This window comes from Urocampus carinirostris, chromosome 2, assembly GCF_059441175.1.
Source record: "Urocampus carinirostris isolate Australia breed hairy pipefish chromosome 2, RoL_Ucar_1.0, whole genome shotgun sequence".
NCBI lineage: Eukaryota > Metazoa > Chordata > Actinopteri > Syngnathiformes > Syngnathidae > Urocampus > Urocampus carinirostris.
The window spans coordinates 45,245,716-45,260,040 of record NC_142350.1 but is presented as its reverse complement, the minus strand read 5'-3'; the positions used below and the strand labels follow the sequence as shown (position 1 = coordinate 45,260,040).

Here is a 14,325-nt window from a genome sequence, read left to right as displayed (position 1 = left end):
CTCTGGCACAAGGGTGCAGTATATTTTAGACAAAAAGAACAGTAAAAAATAAAAGAGCTGCCAGGCCGAACAAAAGTTTACTCTACCAATCATCGCTTGCAGTAATATGTGATTGGGGATAAAGGATCAACAAAAATGTGCTCTCTGCAATATGCAATTGGGGATAAAAGATCTCAGCCACAAGGGCGCCATATATTTTAAACCAAAATAAAAGAAAAAAGAGCCTACATGCATGTCAAATAACTCTCTTGGCCCCAGCTCTCAGCAATAGTTTGCCGGTATAATGGATCACAGCCAAAAGGGTGCTATATATTTTAGACTGAAAGAACAGAAAAAAAGAGCCAAATTTCGAACCTTGCCTTTAGTTAACCAGGGATAAAGGATTGCTGCCACAAGGTTGTAGTTCGCTTTAGGCAGAAAGCGTGGAAAAAAAAGGATCGAAAAAGTGCCTTCTGCCTGTCTCCGCTCACAGCAAAAGGCAACTGGAGATTATGGATCACAGCCACAAGTGTGCAGTATATTTTAGACTGAAATAACAGAAAAAAAGAACAATCATAAATGACAATAGCAATAGTTGGCAGGGGATAATGGATTGCAGCCAAAACAGTGCATTTCATATTGGGTAGGCCACAATGGTATGTTCAGCGGCTCGAACTGAAAAAATAATAAAAATTCCGCAGGACTCTGTTCTCAGTAATCGTCAATCTGGGATAATGCATCGCGGCCAAAACTATGCATTTAATTTTTGGCATACAAAAACATCATGCTTCCTGACAAAAGTGCCTTCTGCCGGTCTCCACTTGCACCAATATGGGATTGGGGAAAATGCATATCAGCCAAAACAGTGGAGTTTATCTCAGCCAGAAATTACAGCCAAAAAAAAGAGCCACCAGGCCCAACAAAAGTGTGCTGCCAGTCCCTGCTTGCAGAACGATGGGGTTGGGGATAATGGATTGTAGAATATTTTTCAACCCGTGATGCATTTAGGCTGCAAAGTACAGAGCACAAATTAGGAAGGAACGATAGTAGAGGAATACAATTAATCCATTTTCTTGTGCACATGCATTACTGCACAAGCCTGTGGGGTATTTCGATGCCCCAGAGCATTGTGGGATTAGTAGTCAAAATAAGCCAGATAACTATATAAAACAGCCTAATGTGTGTTGGTTGATTTCTCCAGGACATTTCAGTTTGGCAGAATACCACAGTTGAATCCATCCTTATATAATGAAAAGATATGCTTTCAGCTCTCCACATACAAGCACACCGTGTAAACAGACAAGATGCAGCAATGGATGATACTTTTGGAACAAACAAGCACAGTGCTTTGTTGTATTTGGTGAGTGACATTTTTTTGGATGGGCTCATATTTGCGGAAGCTAAAGCTTGTACCAGACAATCGTTTGATTCCAGTTTCGTTTAACTTGCCACCAACACATCTCTTTATTCGGGATTTTTTGAAGAAGTTTGATTTGGAAACACAAGAATGTCACACTTTACAAAACCACAGGGCCCTTATTGCTATTGTGCAAGAGCGAGCTACAGTAAGCCCTGTGCGGGGGCTTGCGTTTGGCGAATCCACAACGGTTTGGAGCAACGTCAATCATCCTGCCCTCCCAAACAGACTACGAGACTTGTCATGGATGGTGGCTCATGAAGTTCTCCCAGTCAGAGCTGTAATGCACCACCGAGGAATGTCAGCGACTTCGACGTGCCCTCGACCTGGCTGTGGCGCCCAGGAGTCGGTGAGGCACCTTTTTTGTGAGTGCAGCGCTGCCCAGGTCTTGTGGACAATGGCCGAACAACTAGGAAAGTTCCCGGACTTGCCAGCAGGAGAGGTCCCTGATGCACACTACGTGCTTTACGGGGTGAGTCGGTCGAGGAGGCCTCCGAACGACTTTGCCAGGGACTGGCTCACTCTCGCCGCCATCAAGGACGCCATCTGGACCTCCAGAAACCTGCTGGTATGGAGGTGCAGGCAGATCCCCCCCGTGGCTGTGCTCCAAATGGCTGCAGATACCATACAATCTGCGAGCGGCGGGCCTAGGACGCAGCCATAAAGAAGACTCGTCTGTACCCACCCGGAGGGGGGAGCCGGAGCTACACTGTGGGAGTCCCGGCAGCAACGGCCTGGGTTGTGGAACCCAGAAGGGAGAGGACCCACGCAGAATGGAAATGACCCACACAGAGGACTGGAAGAATGCTGCTTGGGAGGGTGGGATGGCAGAGCTATGCCCTTGCACAATAGTATTGCCTTTTACACGCTGGTTAACTACTGTTAAAAGAAACTAACTCTGAAATTGTTTAATTGATGTTGGAAATGTCAGGAAAAAATGTTAAAACGTCATATCGTCACGTCATATTGTCAAATATAAAAAAAATTGTGAATATGCTTGATGGCTGTGTTTTGCTGCTGTTGGTGTCGGTGGATTTGTTCAGACCGAGGACAATCGACTTTGGCCTAGACGGATCTATTGACACTAACAAAGATGTTATATAATGAAATTGTGAATATGTTTGATTTTCGAGAAGGTTTGTTCAAACCTCACTTTGTGTTTGCTGTTAAAAACGTAATATTGGAATATAATATTGTGAATGTGCTTAATTGCTGTTGAGATTGTCATGATTGTTTTCTGTTTTTAGTGTCAATAAATTTGTTCATACCAAAAAGTGACATTTTCTACCCACCAACAGCAAAAATGATTTGTTGTATCCATCCATATATAGTGTAAGGCTATGCTTTTTGGGTAGCCGCATACGAGCACAATATATATACAGACAAAATGTGGCAGTGGAGTTCACTTTAGGAGGAAACAAGCACAGTACTTTGTTGAATTTGGTGATTGACATTCTCTACCCACCAGCAGCAAAAATGCTAGTTTTATCCATCCATATATAGTGTAAGGCTATGCTTTTGGGTAGCCACATACGAGCACACCGAGTAAACAGACAAAATGCAGCAGTGGAGTCCACCTTAGGAGGAAACAAGCATAGTACTTTGTTGAATCTAGTGAGTGGCATCTTTTACCCCACCCAGCAAAAATGCCCAAGTTGTATCCATCCAAAGCTATGTTTTTGGGTAGCCATATACAAGAACACATTGTAAATAGACAAGATGCAGCAGGGGAGTTAATTTAAAGAGCAAACGAGCACACTACTTTGATGATTTTGGTGAGTGACATTCTGGACTCCACCCAGCAAAAATGCCTAAATTGTATCCATCCACATATAGTGTAAGGCTATGTTTTTGGGCAGCCACATACAAGCACACATTGTAAGTACAAAAGATGCAGCAGGAGAGTTAATTTAAAGAGTAAACGAGCACACTACTTTGATGAATTGGGTGAATGACATGTTCTTGACATCAACCCACCAGCAAAATATGCCACACTTGTATTCATCTATATATAGTGTTGGGCTATGCTTTTGGACTTGACTTGACTTGACTCACACATTGTAAATAGACAGAATGCAGCAAGTGAGTTCATTTAAGTAGCAAACAACCACACTACTTAGATGAATTTGGTGAGTGACATCGACCCCCCCAGCAAAATGCCACACTTGTATCCATTCATATATAGTGTAAGGCTATGCTTTTGGGTAGCCACATACAAGCGCACCTTGTAAATGGACAAGATGGAGTTCACTTTAGGAGCAAACAAGCACACTACTTCATTAGATTCTGTGAGTGACGTTTTCTTTCGATAAAATCCTGCATCCGGAGACCAAATGGAGATCTTTTTGGGTGGCAAATATGCCGAAGTAAGCGCCATCCCTGATGAGCGGTTGCTTAGTGACGGATGCTAATCTGGGCACTCGGCGCCGTTAGCTCGACTAGCGCGTAGGCTAATCTTCAACCGAGCGAGTCGGTCGGCGGGATCGCCCCGTGCAGTTGCATTAGCGGAATAACAATAATCAACCAAAGTACGGACTAAAATTAGACGAGGCCTATTGCGATTGTGCTACGAGACGACTCGTACTAAAAAATACTTTTCCCGAGTTAGCAACTCTGGCGTTTTTCCCTCTTTGAGCCTGATTAGGCCCCTTTGCACATAGCTCCCTGCCGGGACTCGCATTGTCCTCATTAAAGAAATCAACAAGTGGAAACGGGCTCGACGGGGAAACGCAGCTGGTTCGCTTCGGAAGTTATACGAGTTTTGTGTATTTTCACAGCGATATACGCTAGCCGTAAAGTGTGACCTCTGTTCGAGATATACAGTGCTTTGCAAAAGAATTGCAAGAACTTTTTTCCATATCGCCATATTTTCAGGTTACAAAGAATCAACTACACGTTAGACAGAATCAGGAGGAAAAAACAAATGTACTTGACACTTTCTATTGTGTTAACAAATGAAAAGTCAATTGTAAGCTTTCCAAAAATATTGACCCCCCTTTGTGTTACTACTTTGTACAAAATCATTTTGCTTCAATCACAGCCACAAGTCCTTTTGGGTATGTCTCACATCTTTTAACGGAAATATTTATTTGATGGCATTTTTCAGACCTTTCAGCAAATGCTCGATAGGATTGAGGTCTGGACTTTGGTTTGGTCATTCTAACACCTTTACATTGTTAGTTTTTAACCATTCCATTGTAGATGTTGTTTTATGTTTAAGGTCGTTGTCCCATTGGAAGAGACCCTGCGCCCCAATCTTAGGTCTCATGCAGAATCAAAAAGACTTTCTGCCCTGTATTTTCTCCATCCATCTTCCCATCAACTTTAACAATCTTACCAGTCCCTGCTGAAAAAAGCAACCCCAAAGCATGATGCTGCCACCACCATGTTTAACAGTGGTGATGGTATTTTTAGGGTGATTTTCAGTGTTACTCTCACGTCAAACGTAACGCTTTGCATTTAGCTCTAAAAGTTCCATTTGGGTCTTATCTGACCTGAGCACCTTCCTTTCACATGTTATTTGTGCTTCTCGTGATGCTCTCTGCGCTTTAAACAGACCCCTGAGACTATCACAGTACAGGTGCATTTAAAAAGAGACTTGATCACACACTGGTGGATTCCATTCATCATCAATAGTTATTTAGATCAACATTATATCATTCAAAGATCCTCACTGAACTTCTGGACAGCGTTTGCTGCACTGAAAGTAAAGGGGCTGAATAATCTTGCACACCCACTTTTTCGTTTTTTATTTGTTAAAAAAGTTTAAAATATCCTATAAAGTGTGTTCCACGTCATGTTTGTTGATTCTTCACAAGAAACTACATCTTTATGTTTGAAGTCTGAAATGTGGCAAAAGGTCACAAAGTTCAAGGGGGCCAAATAGTTTCGCAAGCCACTGTATATAAAAAGTTATATAAACATTAGATAACAGAGAAAATCCAAGAGGTACAAATTAGTCTAATTTTGGTCAAATTTCCCAGTGACAAAAAACATTATTTGTACATTACGTAAAGAATAAAGTTGTGATCATCTAATTTTGATCATATTTCATGGTGGCAAAAAAAAACGTACATAAATATTACATAATGAAAAAAGTTCTGGACGCAACTTTTTGTCCAATATTGGCCTTATCTAATTTCCGTATTATTTCCTGGTGACAAAAACATTATACAAACATTACGTCACGAAGAAAGTTCTGGATGCATGAATTTCAGTTCTCCTGTTGACAAAACAAGCAATACACACGTAATGTAATGAAGAAAGTTTAATTTTTGTCATGTTTCCCAGGGACGAAATACTGAACACTTAAATATTACGTAATGACCTAAGTTGTGAATGGGAATTTCGATCATGTTTCCTAGTGCCAAAAAACATCCAAACGTTACATTACGAAAAAAAAGTTCCGGATGTAACCATTTTTCTAATACTGGTAACGTTTTCTAGTGACAAAATTGTTATATAAACGTTGCGTAACGGGAAACTCCTGGATGCAACAATTTGTCTTTGTAATTTTGTTAACATTTTCAGTGTTGCGAAATACGTTAAATGAACTTTGGGGAACGAGAAAAGTTGTTGACGTGAATTTATGTACGGTAAATTCCGGACTATAAGCCGCTACTTTTTTCCCAAATGTTCAGCCCTGCGACTTATCCGGTGAAGCAGCCAATTTATGTAATTTTTTAAACGGCCATTCACGACGAGGAAGACTTTAACTCCTTAGATTATGCAAAAACTGTCTATATGGTAAAAGTTCTTTCAGATGGGGAGGAGACGCCTTTTATAGATAGATAGATAGATAGATAGATAGATAGATAGATAGATAGATAGATAGATAGATACTTTGTTCATCCCCGAAGGGAAATTCACATTTCCAGCAGCATCCCTGAGCTGAGAACAATCGAGAACAATCGAAAATAACACGGGAGCTGCTGGAGTGGCTGCCATTCGTGACGGCGCCGGAAGAAAAGATTCAATTTGAATCATGTACAAACAAACAAACAATTGAATCATGTAGAGCAATCCTACTTATTTTTCTTATTCCTTTAAGGTTTGTTTTGTCTGCCCAATGTTTTGGGTTGTTTCAACCAAAAATACAACTCCTTTTCGGTTATGCAATGATCATAATTGTACTTGGAGTCACTTAAGTGAGGGAATAAAACAAATGTACCCAATTTTTGTCCCATTTGTTTTTTTGGAACAAATTAACCTAATTCCTCAGACCTCAGGTGGGCAACTGTTTTGAGTTACGGGCCGCATTGGGTAAAAAAATTTGGCCAAGGGGCCGGTCCTGGAGACCTGTCCTATTTCTTCATCTATGAGTAAATATACACGACATACAGACATCTACATGTTCTATTTCTTAATATTTAATTATAAAGTAGATTGGTTTCATGAAAATCTGTTGTATTTTTGATTATTTTTGGCTGTTTTTAGGGACATATCGACTTGTTGTTTAAATGAGTGACCCAAATGACACAATCTGGTTTGCTTTGTAAAGAAAAAAACTAAAAACTTATTTGAACCAAACTACAATATTTTTTTGGTTGTGTTATACAGTTCGACACAAACATATATAAAATTTTCTAAACTTGATTATTTGGGGGCAGGGGGGTTACTAAGAAGAACTCATCAAAACTTTTTAACTAGTTTTTGCAGTTGTTTTAAACAAATGTAACCTTTTTTCGGCCCAAATATTTAAACTTATGAGCAAGCCTTATTGCATTTTTAGTTTTTTTACGACAGGTTCGATCAACTTGAGTGCTTTAAAGGGAACATTATATATCTTTTTACTTAAATTCTGAGTGTTAGGTCAAGTCAAGTCACATTTATTTTCCCAGCCCTTAAAACCAAAGAACTGCACAGGCCACCATTACACCATTCCCTAATCTGAAACCAATTAATTCATTTATATACAGATATAAAATTAAATACTGGAATACCTTACTGCCAGCTGCCTCAGTTCATCGCAAGTTAAAAAATATTCTGCGATCCATTATCCCTGATTGGATTAAATGTCAATCTAACATATAGTTAACCTAAATCTAAACGGCTGCTAATCTGACTTTTTGCACTACTGGCAGTTCTTTATAGCTTGCCACTCCTTGCACATTTTATGGCGACAGTTATAGAAAGGAAGATGAGGACGGTATGGGGTTTGTGGTTTTTAAGTGTTATTGTTCTATCTTCGTTATTCATTATCCATTATCCGTTATCGGTCAGTTCATAATACGCTACAAAGCCTAGGAGCCGGGACACTTACTCTCAGCCAAAAGGCCAAGCTAAGGTCCTAGCCCTAAAGCCTTGCTGCGATCATTGCGAATGCACCGTTCCCGGAGGTACTGCAATACCGGGCCGATGCGTGGAGTGGACAGAGCAAGCCCTTATTCCATCTCCGGATTGCAAAAATCAAAGATCATGGCAAGAGGTAAAGGCCAAGCTAAGATCCTAGCATTAAAGGGCCAAGCTAAGGACCTAGCATCAAAGCCTTGCAAGGACAAGCTACAGTCCAAAAACAACAGCCAGTCCCCGGAAAAATCGTTGGGGGGGTTTTTAAGGATTATTGAGCTATCTTCGTTATTCATTATTCATTATCCGTTATCGGTCAGTTCATAATACGCTACAAAGCCTAGGAATTTAACAATTACGGTATGCTTCTTAACAGATATGTTTGATGCATTAAGTGCGTGTTAATAGTAGCGTGTTGGTACCTTTCAAAGGCACGGTTTGGGATGAAAGTTATATTATTATTATTAAAGCTTTGTAAACTCTCTCGGTGTACCGTCTTTCTTTGTAAATATGTGTAACCATGTATAATATGTATTTGCAACTGTATATTTTTGTAGTGTATTTATTTGAGACACTTATGCTGATTTTCACGAGCGAATAAGAAAGAAGGGGCGGAGCAAACGCGGGCTGATGGGAACTGGGGACGGGTAAAGGTGAGTGTTTTTGAACGCAGGAGACAATAGTGGATATGTATTTTTCCCACCCTTACCTTTGGAAATATACACTTTTTTTCCCTTGAATTACTTTCAACGGGTACCCCGACTCTGCAGGTCTGCATCAAATGATAACTAGCTTGCTCTGTTCACTCCACGTATCGGCCCGGTATTGCAGTATCACCGGGTGTGGTTACTGGAGGTTGATTCGACAAGAACATAGCATTACCTCGCAGTGAGCATTGCCGTAGTGGTTGATGGTGGACGCATCAGGTTAGCACTGCTCGTTCTATGCGTTTATACTGTCATTGGCGTCGGTTATAAGAGTATTGTTAATTATTAATTTTACAATTCTAACCATTTTAACATAGTTAGAAGTAAAGCAGCCGAGTCCTGCCATGGCCGGGCATTATACCGGCGGGCGGAGACGTAACTGCGTGAGATTCTTGCTCAAAGATGTTGTGGCAGTTTCGGAGGGAATGTCAAGGACGGATTTTATTAACAAGTTTGTTGAGAAGATTCTGAAGTTTAAAAAGGAGGAGGTATATGCTGTCATAAAAATGACTTCTGGCAAAGGCTTTGATGTGAGTTTTGAAACGGCAGCTCTTTATCAAGAGTTTTGGAATCGCTTTGAGGGAGTGAGGTCCCAGTTTTCAGGATTTACAGTGGAGAAGCTGACTGATAATACTAACAAAATTGTCGTTGTTAGAATGTTTAGTGAAATGATCAGTGCTGATGACGTCTGTTATTGGTTGAGTAGATACTGCTCAGTAAAAGGCCAGGCTATGAAGGTGAGGTGTGAGAAAGGCTATTGGAATGGTGCCTGGAGGGTACCAGTCCAACTACGGCAAGATCCTCAGGGCTTTCAGGGACTGAAACAAATTCCGTCGACTATATTCCTGGGGGAAAACCGTGGCTTTATCCACTATCAAGGGCAACCAAAACTCTGTCGCAAATGTGGTGAGCATGGGCATCTGGCTGAGGTATGTGATCGAATTTTTTGTGGAAAGTGCAGAACAATTGGACATTCCTTTGAGGAATGTAGCAATAGCAGAAAATGCAATCTCTGTGGAGAAACGAATCACCTCTTTAGAAACTGCCCGAATTCGTTTGCTAACAAATTGAAAGCTAGGAAGGCAGTTAACAAAGACAACAAAGACAATGAAATGATGTCAGACAACATAGATAATGAAGTGAATAAATGTCACAAAGACAATGAGGTGAATAAAGATAACAAAGACAATGAAATTATGTCAGACAACATAGATAATGAAATGAATAATTGTCACAAAGACAATGAAGTGAATAAAGATAACAAAGACAATGAAATTAATAAAGTCATGGAAATACAAAATGAAAATGAACAAGAAATTAATGAAGTTATAGAAATACCCAATGAAGATGAACAGGAAATGAATAAAGTTATGGAAATACCCAATGAAATTGATCAAGAAATGCACAAAGAAATTGGACAAGACAAACAAATTGAAAAAACAGATGTACCTACCAAAACCCCTGGAGCAGAGACCAGAGAATCAAAATTGAAACAGGAAGAACCTGGAAATTCAAATTCGATTTCTCATAAAATACCTGATTTTGGACATGACAAACGAATAGAAAAAGCAACTGCCACTCCGAAAACACATATTAATCAGGAAGGGTCTGGAAGAGAGTTCAAATTAGCAAATTTGTTTGCTACGCCATTGCCGGGATTTGGAGAAGACAAACAAATCGAAAAGGCGAATGACTCTCCAAAAACCCATACGGGCACTGGAAAGAGGAGTAAAAGTAAGACAAAATTGGGAGTGGTGAAAAAACCAGAAACAAAGATAAGAGATTTAGAAGAAAGCCGATTGCCGGTGAATAAGCCCACAAGGGAACTGTATGAAGTTGAGACGGAGGAAGTCGGGGAGGGAAAAAACCTGACCCTTAGTGGGCAAGGAAGTAAGAGACCCCTTGATAGGTCCTCTGGCTCACCCCCTAACCCAGAAAAAAGGGGAAGACCTGGAACCACAGACAGAGAGTCAGAGGGTCCCAGAGTTTTCCCCGGTGAGTCTCAAAATGAGGTACTACTCTTAAGTGATGTGTCTGACACAGGTGACACCCTCGATGATCTCGATGATCACCAAAGAATGGACTCAGATCCCCCAGTTTTGTCTAACTAGTTAAAATACTTTTACAACAATTATGAACATTACATTCTCTACTATCAATGTAAGAAGTGTGAGATCAAAGGTTAAGGCTCACAGTGTTTTATCGTTCTTAAAAACTATCAGAACGGATGTGTTTTTACTACAGGAATGCTGCATCCCCTTTCTAAAAAATTATAAACAGTGGGAAGAGATTTGGCCATATCCGTCATTATGGAGTGGCTCGAATGAAAACCGTAACGATGGGGTAGCCATTTTAATAAACAACCCTCAACTCATCATAAAGGGGAGTACTGTGATGAGAGACGGACGCGCAATCTTAGCAAGACTTTCTTATATAGGGAATGATTTTAACCTCATTAACATATACGGCCATGCCGACAGACAACTCAGGTACGAACTTTTAGAGGACATCCAGTCGTATATGCTAGGCCATCAACCACTAATCGTGGGAGGAGATTTTAATTGCATCTTAAGTAGGAAGGATAGAAAGAGGAATGATGAGGAGTTTAAAGTAGATAAAACATCAACTTTATTACAAGACATGTGCCGGACATTTAAACTGGTGGACTGTTTCAAATCCATACATCCAGGAGAGGAGGGCTTCACCTGGTTCAGTAGTGACAATGCCAGAGCCTCTCGAATAGACTACATATTTACGAGGGGTTTAGCACAGAGTGATGCAAGATTAATTCCAGTTTTTTTTTCGGATCACTTGCTACTGTCCTGCTCTTTCTCATTTCCTTCAGGTATGACTGTTGGGAAGGGTTTGTGGAAGTTAAACTGCTCCCTGCTGGAGGATGAGGCTCTAGCCGCACAATACAGGGAGCTGTACAAAGACTGGCAGACCCTTCAAGACTCGTATGATTCACGAGCACAATGGTGGGAAATGACAAAGAAACGAACACAGACCTTTTTTAAAAATGCAGGGAAAAACAAGAAACTCAAAGAGATGAAACGCATGTCGGGACTACAAAGAAGACTCCAACGCTATTTCATCCTAACAGAAAAGGGGATAGACTTTAATGATGAAATCAAAGAGACCAAACAAGAACTAAACGCTTTGGCGGAAATAAAGAGCAAAGGCATCATAATAAGAAGCAGAGAAAGAGAAATAGAAGAAGGGGAAAAATGTACACGCTACTTTTTTAAAAAAATTATGGGCAAAAATGAGGGGATTTTTAAACTTCAAAACGAAAACGGGCAAATAACAAAGGAAAGTAGTGAAATAACCAGATTGGTCGAAGACTACTACAAAAAATTATTTGAAAAGAAAGAAACATATGAGAATGAAATGGGGCATGTATTAGATCATATTTCAAGATCAGTGCGTCAAGACCCCTTTTTAACATCGGACTTTACCCAAGACCAACTGAATGATTGCATAAAGACTATGAAAAAAGGCAAATCACCCGGGGAGGACGGACTCAACCTCGAATTTTACCGGACTTTTTGGGATATTTTAGCACCAGATCTGTTAACTGTTTTTAACGAATTTTCCAGTCGAGACCATATGCCGGACAGTTTCAGAATCGGGATAGTTACTCTATTGCACAAAAAAGGAGACAAAATTGACTTAAAAAACTGGCGACCCATAACGCTTTTAAACGTGGACTGTAAAATTTTCAGCAAGCTTCTAGCAACACGAATGTCTGTTGTCTTGGGAGACTTGGTTGATCCAGACCAAACCTGTGCCATTGTGGGAAGGAAGGTCAGCGACAGTCTCATGCTGATCCGTGACACCATTTGTTATGCAAGAGACAGAAACATGCGACTAGCGGTCCTAAACCTAGACTTTGAAAAAGCCTTTGATCGAGTCTCGCACCAATACCTCTTCAGGGTATTGCAAAAATGTGGTTTCCCCCAAAAATACATCAATTGGGTAGGACTGCTATACCGAGACATCTACAGCAAATTCATGATTAACGGGAATTTATCGGAAGCAATCGAGATCAACTGCGGTGTACGTCAAGGTTGCCCTATGTCTCCCCTTCTCTATGTTCTTTGCATTGAACCTTTGGCACAAATGTTAAGAAAAGATAGATTTGTCGAAGGCATCAATATCCCAGGAAGTGGGGGACAAATTACCAAGTGTGTTTTGTACATGGATGATTTTAATATTTTGTGTACTGACCGCGCATCTGTTGAAAGAGCCCTTGACTTGACTGACCTGTTTGGGAGGGCGTCTGGCTCAAGGCTAAATAGAGAAAAATCGCAAGTGAAGTTTTATGGAATGTGGAAAGAGACAGAAAAGGCAGGACTCCCGCTGACGGTGTTAAAGACAGACCAGAAAATCCTAGGGGTAAAATTCAATGCGGATGGAGGAGGCGAGACCAACTGGGATGACGTGACAAGGAAAGTTAAGCAAAAACTTGTTTTTTGGTCACTAAGAAAACTGACAATAGAGGGGAAGGTCCTAATCATCAAAGCGATCATCCTCCCAATGCTTTTGTCAATCAGTTTAATTTTTATACCTAAAAGAAACGTGCTGTTACAAATGGACCGAGCCATCTTTCGCTTTGTCTGGGGCTCAAAGTGGGAAAGGATAAAAAGAGATACAATGAAAAAGAAAAAGGAAAAAGGGGGGAAAGGAGTGCCTGACCTCCAGCTTTTCCTGGGAAGCAAATATGTCTCTCTCCACTTCCAAAACGCTGTGGGCCCACCCAACAACCCGAAAAGTCAAGCAATGACCCGTTTTTGGATGGGCTCATATTTGCGGAAGCTAAAGCTTGTACCAAACAATCGTTTGATTCCAGTTTCGTTTAACTTGCCACCAACACATCTCTTTATTCGGGCTTTTTTGAAGAAGTTTGATTTGGAAACACAAGAATGTCACACTTTACAAAACCACAGGGCCCTTATTTCTATTGTGCAAGAGCGAGCTACAGTAAGCCCTGTGCGGGGGCTTGCGTTTGGCGATTCCACAATGGTTTGGAGCAACGTCAATCATCCTGCCCTCCCAAACAGACTACGAGACTTGTCATGGATGGTGGCTCATGAAGTTCTCCCAGTCAGAGCTGTAATGCACCACCGAGGAATGTCGGCGACTTCGACGTGCCCTCGACCTGGCTGTGGCGCCCAGGAGTCGGTGAGGCACCTTTTTTGTGAGTGCAGCGCTGCCAAGGTCTTGTGGACAATGGCCGAACAACTAGGAAAGTTCCCGGACTTGCCAGCAGGAGAGGTCCCTGATGCACAGTACGTGCTTTACGGGGTGAGTCGGTCGAGGAGGCCTCGGAACGACTTTGCCAGGGACTGGCTCACTCTCGCCGCCATCAAGGACGCCATCTGGACCTCCAGAAACCTGCTGGTATGGAGGTGCAGGCAGATCCCCCCCGTGGCTGTGCTCCAAATGGCTGCAGATACCATACAATCTGCGAGCGGCGGGCCTAGGACGCAGCCATAAAGAAGACTCGTCTGTACCCACCCGGAGGGGGGAGCCGGAGCTACGCTGTGGGAGTCCCGGCAGCAACGGCCTGGGCTGTGGAAACCAGAAGGGAGAGGACCCACGCAGAAGGGAAAGGACCCACACAGAGGACTGGAAGAATGCTGCTTGGGAGGGTGGGATGGCAGAGCTATGCCCTTGCACAATAGTATTGCCTTTTACACGCTGGTTAACTACTGTTAAAAGAAAATAACTCTGAAATTGTTTAATTGATGTTGGAAATGTCAGGAAAAAATGTTAAAACGTCATATCGTCACGTCATATTGTCAAATATAAAAAAATTGTGAATATGCTTGATGGCTGTGTTTTGCTGCTGTTGGTGTCAGTGGATTTGTTCAGACCGAGAACAATCGACTTTGGCCTGGACGGATCTATTGACACTAACAAAGATGTTAT

At 41.4% G+C, this 14,325-nt stretch overlaps 1 protein-coding gene and 1 non-coding gene across 3 annotated transcripts in view; both read right to left on the bottom strand.

Annotated features, from left to right (window-relative positions):
• cadm4 (cell adhesion molecule 4) overlaps positions 1-14,325 on the bottom strand; it is a 284,937-nt gene that overhangs the window by 108,659 nt on the left and 161,953 nt on the right. The gene's annotated exons all lie outside the window — the stretch shown is intronic.
• Positions 7,713-7,901, bottom strand: LOC148372040 (U2 spliceosomal RNA). Its single transcript, XR_015849830.1, has one exon. It is a non-coding gene; the product is annotated as a U2 spliceosomal RNA (small nuclear RNA).